Source organism: Dasypus novemcinctus, chromosome 8 (assembly GCF_030445035.2).
Source record: "Dasypus novemcinctus isolate mDasNov1 chromosome 8, mDasNov1.1.hap2, whole genome shotgun sequence".
Lineage (NCBI taxonomy): Eukaryota > Metazoa > Chordata > Mammalia > Cingulata > Dasypodidae > Dasypus > Dasypus novemcinctus.
Genome location: NC_080680.1, coordinates 32,042,961 through 32,054,510, shown reverse-complemented (window position 1 = coordinate 32,054,510; position 11,550 = coordinate 32,042,961).

Below are 11,550 nucleotides of genomic sequence, written 5' to 3'. Positions count from 1 at the left end.
GGTGTCTCTCACTGGGCACAAGAGCTTTGAGATTCATTCATGCCATTGCATGTATCAACAGTTTGCTCCTTTTTGTTGTATAGATGTATCCCTATCTGCTTAACCATTTTTTTTTGTTGATGAAAAGCATTTGACTATTTTCTAGTTTTCGGCAATTATGCTACAAACATGTACAGGCTTTTGTGTAAACATAAGTTTTCATTTCTCTGGGACAAATGCCTAGGAGCAGGATTACTGGGGGATATTATAAATATATGTTTAACTTTATATATATGTGTGTGTGTGTGTGTAAATATATGTTTAACTTTATAAGGAACTGGCAAACTGGTTTCCAGAGTGGCTGTACCATTTTGTATTCCCACCAGCAATGTATGAGAATTGCAGTTGCTCCATGTCTTTCCCAGCACTTGGTATTGTCAGGGCTTTTAGTTTGTTTGCTAACCATTCTAAGAAGTGTGTAACGGTATCTTGTTGCAGTTTTCATGTGCACTTCTATAATGACTAATGTCGATGAGGATCGCTTCATGGGTTTATTTGCCATCCATATGTCATTTTAGTGAAGTGTCTGTTCACATCTTGTTTCCAATTTTTATTGAGTTATTTGTGTTCTTATTGCTGTGCTGTGAATTTTCTTTATATATTCTGGTTATAAGTCCTTTGTTGGATATATGATTTGCATTGATTTTCCCCTAATCTATACTTGTCTTTTGATTCTCTTAATAGTGTTTTTCACAGAGCCAAATGTTTTATTTTGATGAAGATCAAATTAGCATTATCTTTCTTTTATGAATAGTGTTTTGGGTATCTTATTTAAGACCTTTTTACTTAATCCAAGGTCATGAAGATTTTCTCCTATGTTTTCATCTGAGAGTTTTATAATTCAGAAATCATATTCAAGTCTATGATCCATTTTGTGTTATTTTCTATATGAGGTACTAGGTATAAATTGAAGTTCATTTTTTTGTACATGGATATCCAATTGTTACAAAACTACTTGTTGAAAAGACTATACTTTCTCCACCAAATCATCTTTGTCAAAGATCATGTTTTCATTATTTTATTGCCAGGTAGATGTAAACATTATGTATAATCAAAATTAGACATGCTGGCAGAAGAAACAGGCTATGGCCTGAGCATCATGCTGGATGGAAAATTCTTCTCATCCCAATCTCGCCCGTGTAGGCAGGCTCGTTCCCCTGTGAGCTGAGCACCCAACTATATGGTGCAGAGCAGGAGTAACTGTGCTCGTTCGTGCCCTGCACCTCATCAAAGTGTGTACTCCAGTGTGGGTCCTCAGCTGGTGGACAGTACTGTGATTTGAAGCTACTTCTCTGCCCACCCAGCCTGGAGGAATCTTTCTCTCAGGGATACGGTGCCTCATTGCAGAGTAACCCTGCTTTGCTTGCCTTTCTTCACGAGCACCGCATCATAATTATTACTTTATGGCATCAGGTCTCATGCATGTGAATTAGTAGTTAAATGGGAAAAAAAGGCTCTGGATTCTGTGATCAATTCTGTGTGGATTCTGTGTGAATAAGTGGGTTAAGCAAGTGTCTTCTGCTATACCTAGCTCCCCAAGAGGAGGGTATTTTACATTTTCCAAATTTATTTGAACCCCACATCATTGGTGTTCTGAGGAAATCAACTGAGAGACATTGCTTTGAGCATGAGGCAATCAATACAAAGAACACTAGATTATTTGAGACAAGGGATAAGACCCCGACAATAGCAACTAGAGTGTACCCAACAAGCTGATAAGAGTAATAAGAGCTAGCACTTACAGTGCTCTAGGCACTGCTATAAATTCTTCGAATTAACTCGTTTCATCCTCTCATTACCCCTGTTGGGTAGGTGCTGTTATTTTCCCCATTGTACAGATAAGAAAACATAGGCAGAGAGAAGTGTAGCAGCTTGACCAAGATTAAAGAATTTAGTAAGGGACAAAGCCAGGACGTGAACCCGGATGTCTGACTTCATGGCCCGTGCTTTTAGGGATCATGCTATGATGCCTCTCAGCACTACAGGAAATCAAGGTACAGATGTTTTAGACTATGCAAAGCGTGGCCCATGGATCAGCAGCAACGCGAACCTTGTTAGGAATGCATAGCTTCAGGCCCCACTCCAGACCTACTAAATCAGAACCAGCCTTTTAACAAGACCCCCAAGTGGTTTTCAGGCACACAGTTTGAGAAGCACTGCTCTCAATGAGAAAGCCTTGTCTTACTTTGCTTCGCCTTGCTTCGCCTTGCTTGGCTTTGGCTTTGGTTTTGGCTTTTTGTTTTAGACCCAGACTCCTTTCACAGTCTGGTGACAATCATGGACTCTGCACATAAAAATGTGCATAGGGGGTGGCGGACTTGGCCCAGGGGTTAGGGCGTCCGTCTACCACATGGGAGGTCCACGGTTCAAACCCCGGGCCTCCTTGACCCATGTGGAGCTGGCCCATGCGCAGTGCTGATGCGCTCAAGGAGTGCCCTGCCACGCAGGGGTGTCCCCCACATAGGGGAGCCCCACGTGCAAGGAGTGCGCCCCATAAGGAGAGCCGCCCAGCGCGAAAGAAAGTACAGCCTGCCCAGGAATGGTGCTGCACACACAGAGAGCTGACACAACAAGATGATGCCACAAAAAGAAACACAGATTCCCGTGCCTCTGACAACAGAGGTGGACAAAGAAACAAGACGCAGCAAATAGACACAGAGAACAGACAACAGGGGTGGGGGGGGAGGGGAGAGAAATAAATAAATAAATAAATCTTTTTAAATAAATGTGCATAGAATTTCAAAGAGTTCATGGATGTTCATGAAACCCTGCTGTAGAGGGTTTGAAGGGTACTGGTTCCAGCCCTTTATGACTTCCATGCATTATTTAATTTAATCCTTATAAACCCTCTGTTGATAAAACACAAACTTGGGGACATTAAGCAACACACCAGTCACAGCTAGAAATACAGCACCTGAGTCAACCCCGGGCTTTCTGTCACCAGGTTCCCACTATAACATTAGGCTGCAGAGCAGCGATTCAGCCACAGTGGTTATGAGGAACATCCCAATAAAACCCCCCTCTCTATGGCAAAATCCCCCATTCCATCAAGGACAGCTCGGAGAGAAAAAGCATAGATGGAGTGAAGAGTAAGGGCATACCTGTCTAAAGAGGGAGGTTGGTCAGATCAGTCCTAGGAATCTGTCTGAACGTCCCATCCAGATCCCCCGCATACCTTCCTGACAGACTGCTAACCTGCAACTCGTGACATAACCCACGCTTTCCACCTACTTCAACACCTTCTCTACACAATGGCTGGCGAAGCGATTTCACTTCAAGGGCCAAATGGTTGATTGGGAGAGGTGAAGGCTGTCCTGGATTAGTAATGTCTGCCCCCCAGTGGCACGAGATAGCAACGTAACAAAGGACCCGAATACATATGTTAATGTTACTATCAAATACTCTGTATTTTAAAGATCCTTGCAACGCAATATAGTTAATACATTTTCCCCCAGTCTGTTACAATTGATTTCCCCATACCTACTCTAAAAGTGAAACTTTTATGGAAAATTCATCTTTATAGTCTTTCCAAGCATTCGACTTAGTTTTTCCAGAAATAGCTTTTCTTTCATCACTTATAGTCATCAGATCACATATTATTTAATTAAATCATATACTTACAATAACAAGTGCAGCTAGTTCAAAAATTTGAGAAGAAAATCTTTCTTCTCAACTGACTCGTGACTATAAGGCTATTTGACCAGCTGCAGAGAATATGAGTTAGTATGCTTTACAGACAACTGGAGAGCACGAATTACTTTGATGATGGCCAGGAGAGTTTCTGTTATACCACACTGAGCACGCTCTAGTGGCATTCAATTAAATGGAACTCTCCATGTAGAATTTCCACATATGAGGTCCATAATGGTGGATCTAAGGTATTAAGATCCTGATGTGACTTTTTTTAAAGATTTTATTTTTTTATTTCTCTCCCCTTCCCCCCCCCCCCCCCGCAAGTTGTCCACTCTCTGTGTCCATTTGCTGTGTGATCTTCTGTGTCCACTTGTATTCTTGTCAGTGGCACCCGGAATCTGTGTCTTATTTTGTTGCGTCATCTTGCTGCATCAGCTCTCCGTGTGTGCGGCACCATTCCTGGGCAGGCTGCACTTTTTTCGTGCTGGGCAGCTCTCTTTACAGGGTGCACTCCTTGTGCATGGGGCTTCCCTATGCAGGGGACACCCCTGCATAGCAGGGCACTCCTTGTAAGCATCAGCACTGGGCATGGGCCAGCTCCTCACATGGGTCAGGAGGCCTGGGGTTTGAACCTTGGACCTCCCAAGTGGTAGGCAGACACCCTATCCGTTGGGCCAAATCCACGTCCCCTGATGTGACTTTGAATTATAAAATGAAGAGGACAAAAGATCAAAGTCTGTTCAGAGAATCTTTTTTGAGGTTTTCACCTATTTTTTCCCCTTTGGACATCATTTTTATTTAAACAGCTATTCTGTATTTTAAGAATTCTTGTAATCTATGTCTTCATTTCCAAGCTGCAATGACAAGTGCCACCCAATGGGAACATATTGACTCCTGGTTTGGGGGCTAAGAGAAGTCTGAGGCTTCAGCAAGGGATGCTTTCTCCCCAAAGTTTGTAACATTCTCTTGCTGGCTGACACAATCCTCGGGGTCCCTTGGCTTGTGTCCCTGCTTCACATCACATGGTGACGTCTTCTCCTTTCCCTTCTGGGTTCATTGGCTTCCCACCTCCAGCTCCTCCAGACTTTTTTTATAAGTCCTCCCATCATAGGATTAAGACCCATCCCATCCTGTTTAGTTGGACACACCTTAACTAAAAATAACCTCTTCAAACATCCTATTTACAATGGGTTCACACTTAGAGGAATGGGCATGGTTAAGAGCGTGTTTTTTTCCTGGGGTACTTAATTAGCCTTCAAGCCATCTTTAATCCTTTCTGGAACAAGGGGAGGCTAAAAATTACATAAAATAAATTCATTGTCTTCATAATACTAAAATAATTTTATTGCATTTACCACTCTGAAGACAGAATTACTTTTACCTATTAGCAACAGAAACCAAAAACAAAAGCGGTTTAAACATAAGAGAGGTTTGGTTTTTATCAGAGACGTAGACAGTCTGTGGCTGGAATGGTAATTCCATGGCCATGTGGGGCATAGGTTCTTCTATCTTTCTGTTCCAATATCTTTGCTTTGTGGCTCCCATCCTCAAGTTTGCCCCATGGTCTCATGATGGCTGCTACAACTCCACCTATCATGTTAGCATTCTTGGCAAGATGAAGGGAAATGGAGGAATGGCAAAAAAAAGGATGTGTTTCCCAGCCAAGTCAGCTACTAGAAAAACTCTCTTGGAAAGAAAGTTTTCCAGTGACTTCTGCATACTTGTCATTGGTGCTCCTATCTTTAAGCAAGTCTTAAAATGTCATTTTATAGCTAGGCAGATTCAACTATTTTGGAGGTCTATTATTAAGGAAGAAGGAAAGAATGGATACTGAGTAGACAATCAACACTTTTTCCCATCAAATATAAAATGACTCTAGCAGGGCATTCAAAAATCTGAATATTTGAAAAATACCAAATACCTTATTTCCTGACTGGTCCAGACAACAGGGAATTTACTGTATATTGTTTTGCATCAGTTGAGTTCTTGCTTTGGGAAAGTCCTCTACAGGTGTTATAACTATGTTTTAAGAACCATGTGGAATATTTGTTTTATTCAATTTCTATCACCATTTCCACCCACATAGTACCCAGGATATTAGTCTCAGGTGCTATATCAAGCTCACATGAATGCTGCCACTATGAGCAGAATTCTACTTTAACTAAGTACAGTTGTCCATCCTCAACTCTAGGCAGGAAGTCTTAGAAGTCTTAGTCAAGACTACCTACCAAAAAGTCACAAAGTTTTGGTTAATTAGGCATAAGACCCAATTTTTGCCAATCATTGTATCTAGAAACACTAAATTCAATAAGTGTACAGCAAAAAGTAGCTAGCTGACCATCTGCTTATGCTGTAAAAGAAAGGCCTGAAGAGATTATGGAAGAAAATGGCTTCCTTATTTCTGCTAATTTAACACTTGAACAAGCCCCAATCCACAGAGCCCACTCCTTCTCAGGGGCTGGCCAGACTCTCCACTTTTTTGTGTTCATGGGAGAAACAGTAGATTTCCTTACTGTCTCTCTTGGGGGGCATTGGAAGTCTTTTATCCCAAGTATCTCCTGCTCCAAACCCTTAAGTAAGGTTTAATCAATTCCTCCCCCAATGCTCTTTATCTCTAGATCTTCTCTCAAATTCTCAGTTGTCTGGCTTGTCTCACTAATGAACAGACCTCACTAGAGATCATTTAGCCTCCACTGTCAGGTCACAGCCATAGTCACTAACAACCCCAGCCTCTGAGCAACCACTGACTCTCCTTTCCACATCAGGGCTCAAGGTCCTAGATTTATAGGAGGGATGCAGAAACTTGGTGAACCCCCAGTTGACCTAACACCACTCTTCTACATATACCTTTTCTATACTAGTAATGTGCCTAGTTTCCCTAACCCCACTGATCCCTGAAGTCCAAACTTCCAACAGTGGGGCAATGTCCTCTCTCCTACATTCCTAGTTCTGTGCCCCCAGGGTATGTGCAGCTTATCTGAAGTCATGCAGTAATGATTATCCAAGAATATAGTAATTTAAAACTTCTGGGCCATTTATGTACACAAATAAATAATTAAAATGCAGTATAAACTAATATAAGAGCAGATATGTTATAAGGAAGAAAGGGAAGTGGATTTGGCTCAACTGACAGAGCATCTGCCTACCATATGGGAGGTCCAGGGTTCAAACCCAGGGCCTCCTGACCTGTGTGGTGAGCTGGCCCATGCACAGTGCTGATGTGTGCAAGGAGTGCCGTGCCACGCAGGGGTGTCCCCCATGTAGGGGAGCCCCACGTGCAAGGAGTGTGCCCCACGAGAGCAACCCCACATGAAAAAAACACAGCCTGCCCAGGAGTGGCGCCACACACACAGAGAACTGACACAGCAAGATGATGCAACAGAAAAAGACACAGATTTCTGGCGCCACTGACAAGAATGCAAAGTGGACACAGAAGAACACACACAGCAAACGGACACAGACAGCAGACAATGGGGGGTGGGGTGAGGGGAGAGAAATAAATAAAAAATAATTTAAAAATCTTTAAAAAAAAAAAAGAGGAAGAGAGATTACATGGGTATATTCTGACAAAAAGAATGCCCAGCCATGCATATGTAATTTGTTTTTCAATCTAAAATATACTTTCCCACACAGTAATTATCTGCACTTCCCAACTGCTCTAGGATGTACAATGATAGGGCAGATATTATTATCCTTCTTTTAAATATGTAAGAAAACAAAGCCTCATAAAGGTTAAATAACTTTATCAAAATCTCTCATATAGTACAACACAACCTGAACCCATATATTTTCTGTCCAAATATAACATGTCTTCCATTACATTACCCACTCATGGTGGTTCTCATAATGTCAGCTCATTGTGGAGTAGCTGTAATTAAAATAAATTTTTAAATTTCAGTCTCCTTCAGTATCAGAGCCTACTATGTGAGCTTACAAGTCTTCCTCCGTTTACCAAACTGAATTATTCCTTTATAGTTCTGTTTTACTTTTCCCACTGTAAAGTGGAGTCTAATTTCCTTCCACTTGAATCTGGGCTGGCTTTGATGACTTGCTTGAACAATAAAATGCTGCAGAAGTGACATTCCGTGATTTTTGAGGCTTGATTATAAGAAATTTTGCAGCTTCTGCCATACCTCTTGGAACTCAATCTTGGAACTCTGCCACCAGGCTATGATGAGGTCCAAGCAGCCCCATGGAGACACCCACTAGAAGAAGAACCAAGACTCTGGCCAAAAACCTGGTGGAGCTCCTGGCCAGCTTACCAGTCGGGGGAGTGAGCCATCTTGGAAGTGGATCCTTCAGTTCCCATCAGGACAGATAAGCCAGCCCCACCTGGCCCTGCCCAATTTGCAGATGCAGGGACTAAATAAATGGTTGTGATTAAGCTAAGCCACTACATTTGGGGATTGTTTGTTACAGCAGTATATAACTAGAACACCCTTTGAAGATCTTCATGCCTAAAAACACCACCAAAGAGAAATGTGATAGCATACACCAAACTAGTTACACACTGCGAATATTTTCATGTTTCTGTCACTTAGATATTCTATTTTAAACAAGAAAAAGCAAATGAAGAGCGAATCCTCTGATTTATAAAAGAAAAAAAAAGCAATTAGACAAATTCTTTTAAAATGCCTTCAACCCTAAATAATAAAAATCTTATTATAAATATGTTAGTATTTGGCTCAAAACTCTGTGGAAAGAATTAAGCCCTCCAGCTTTTACAGTTCTGTGAAGACCTTCTAAATATAGGGAAGCAAAACTGAAATTTATGTCAGTTTGTTAATGGCATCACTTAAAACTATAACAGTTAATTAACTAATTAACAACTTAATTAACTCAGCACTTAATTTACTTACTTGCATTCACTAAAATTCCCTAGATATGATTTAATGAACTTTCAGTGTAATTTCTGACTAACCAAGTAAATTGTGTGATGTATATTTCTTCAATTTAGAAGATATTTCTTGAAATTAAATTATTTAAGGCAGAAAAATAAGCCAGCAGTGAGTTTTCATTTTTTCTTCAACAGGGAACATCACTGAATTTCTGGAATATAACAATTTTCCCACTCTGCTTTTTTTCTTCCAATAATAAAATTGTAGCTCGAATTTTGTTTGTTTGTTTTAATGCATCAAAATAAAATTCAGAAACCATCAAGCCAACATACACAAAAGTCATGATTTTTTTAATTAATTTTTTTTCTCCCCCTCCCCTCCACCCTGCTGTTTTTGCTTTCTGTGTCCATTCACTGTGTGATCTTCTGTATCTATTTCTCTGTTTGTCTTCTCTTCTTGTTTTCTCCTCTAGGAGTCACCAGGATTTGGTCCTGGGGATCTCCAATGTGGAGAGAGGTTCCCTGTCACTTGTACTACCTCAGTTCCTGGCTTCTGTTGCGTCTTGCCTTGACTCTCCACTTAGTCTCTCTTTTGTTGCATCATCATCTTGCTGCATGGCTTGCTGCGCAGACACTGGCTGGCTGCATGGGCCTGGCTTGCCGCATGGGCATGCCTTTATCAACAGGCTCCAGGGATCCAACCCAGGTCCTCCCATATGGTAGACGGAAGCCAATCACTTGAGCCACATCCACTTCTCTTGATATTTTATTAATAATTAATTATACTGGGAAGCGGATGTGGCTCGAGCAATTGAGCTCCTGCCTACCACATGAGAGGTCCCAGTTTGGTTCCCAGAGCCTTCTAGAGAAGGCGAGCTGGTGTGACAGGCAGGCACGGTGAGCTGATGCATCAAGATGACTAAACAAAGAGACACAACAAGGAAAGACAATGAGAGACACAACAAACCAGGAAGCAGATGTGGCTCAAGCAATTGAGCTCCCATCTACCAATGAGAGGTCCTAGCTTCAGTTCCCAGTGACTCCTAAAGAGACAGTGAGCAGACAGCAAGCACAAACAACGTGGCAACAAGCACAAACAACAAGACAATGAGCACAAACAACAAGACAACAACAGTGTGGGGAAATAAATAAATCTTTTTAAAAAATACTCGATTATCCTATAAAGAATGGGCTCTGAGAAGCACAGGGAAAAGGATTTATAAAACATTTCTCTATTCCATGGGTTTACTTATTTAACTCATGTGTTTAAGGAGCAATTATGTTTAGTCATGCTACTTAAAGTATAGCCAAGGATTTGTGCTAGTCCATGAACTGGGCAATTGGAAAAATACTGAAATTGAGAGTGTTTAGTTAAATCTATAATACTTTAAGAGAATAAGTCTATATCTAATGGCCACAAAATGAAATATTTGTACTTGTGTTGTGTGTGCTTTTTTAATTTCACTTTTCTAATAATTCATGTACTTTACAACCATACGTTCATAACAGATTGCAAAAACAAAAACGGCTTTTTCATTGCTATTTGAAATGAACTGATTTAACTGGACTAAGTACTCTGAAAATTTAAAAAGCAGGTAAGAAAAGGCCCCTGCTTTCATAAAGCATATATATCAATAAGGAAAAAAAATTAAAGGTAGGTTGTTGCATAATGAAGTACAAACAACATGGTCTAGAAACTTAGAAGAGTAAGATGATTCCAGGCAGCAGAGAGAAGGCTTCGTGAGAGAAATAATTTTTGACTCAGGTCTTCCTTGAAGAATGGGTAGACCTTTGGAGAATGTAAATGGAGGGGAGCATGAATTTCAGGCAGGCTAAACTACATGGGTTGAGTCAGAAACAAGGACAGCTGTGTATTAGGAAGAGCATATGATTGGCCTGGTTTGGCAAGAGCAGAAGGAACATAGCAAATCTAGATGTGTCTAGATTTTTGGAAGGTCTTAAATGCAAAGCTAAGGGGTTTGGATGTGACTGTGGTTGGCACCAAGCAACTACTAAAAGTCTCTAAGCAGAGAAGTGGTGTTCTCACAGCTGTGCTACTGACAATGGACCATGTGAAGGAAAGATTGAAGGGCACCCAGACTCTCCAGGCATGACATGATATACCCAAGTGAACTTAAAAGCACCAAGATGGTGATCTTAATTAGGAGCACTTTTAACCCTTTCAAAGTAGTGATCGATAAGTGTCTTTAGTTTCCTCCTTGCTAAAGTAAACACCATGCAATGGGCTGGCTTAAACAAAGGGAATTTATTGGCTAATGGTTTTGAGATTAAGAGAAGTCTAAAATCAAGGCATCATCCAGGCAATGCTTTCTTCCAGAAGACATTTTGGGATAATTCTCATGTAATACTCCAAACAACTTTACGTCCTCTTAATATCCCCATTTTACATACGAGAAATTTGAGGCTGTAGAGGCTAAGTATCATGACCAAGGTTGTCTACTGAGTATTAATAGCTTGAAATTAAACCCAAGTCAGACTGATGCCAAGTTCCATTTCAGCATCATCATTGAGTGAAGAGAAACAGAAAGCCCAGACATGCTGGGCTTTCCTGCATGGAAAATGAGGATTTAGTGGAAGATAAAGTCCATACCTGAACATTGCAAAGCCTGTGTTCTATTCCATTTTTTATAAAAGACTGGGAATTTATCTCTGTTTTTCCACCTTAAAGATGTGGTGAATATGAACTAATGAAAAAATGATTTTTCTTTAGTAAGGAGCTGAGGATATTTTTGTGTCTGTGAATTCATGAATAATCTTGCTTTGCAAAAAGACCAGAATAGGACTAAAACAAATGTGCTCTTCAATACGATAAAGCAAGCATACAGCTGCGCAGACAGGGTTAGACTCTGAATTACAGTTACAAATTTGCATCTACATTTGAAAATTCAGGAATGAAAAGTGAAAAGCAAACACTATGAGGTGTTGTTTATTTACCTAGTTGGAAAGAAGAACCTAGTTGAACAGAATCAAACTATAATATACACTGATCATCAGCACCACCATCCCTTGACAATGTGGAC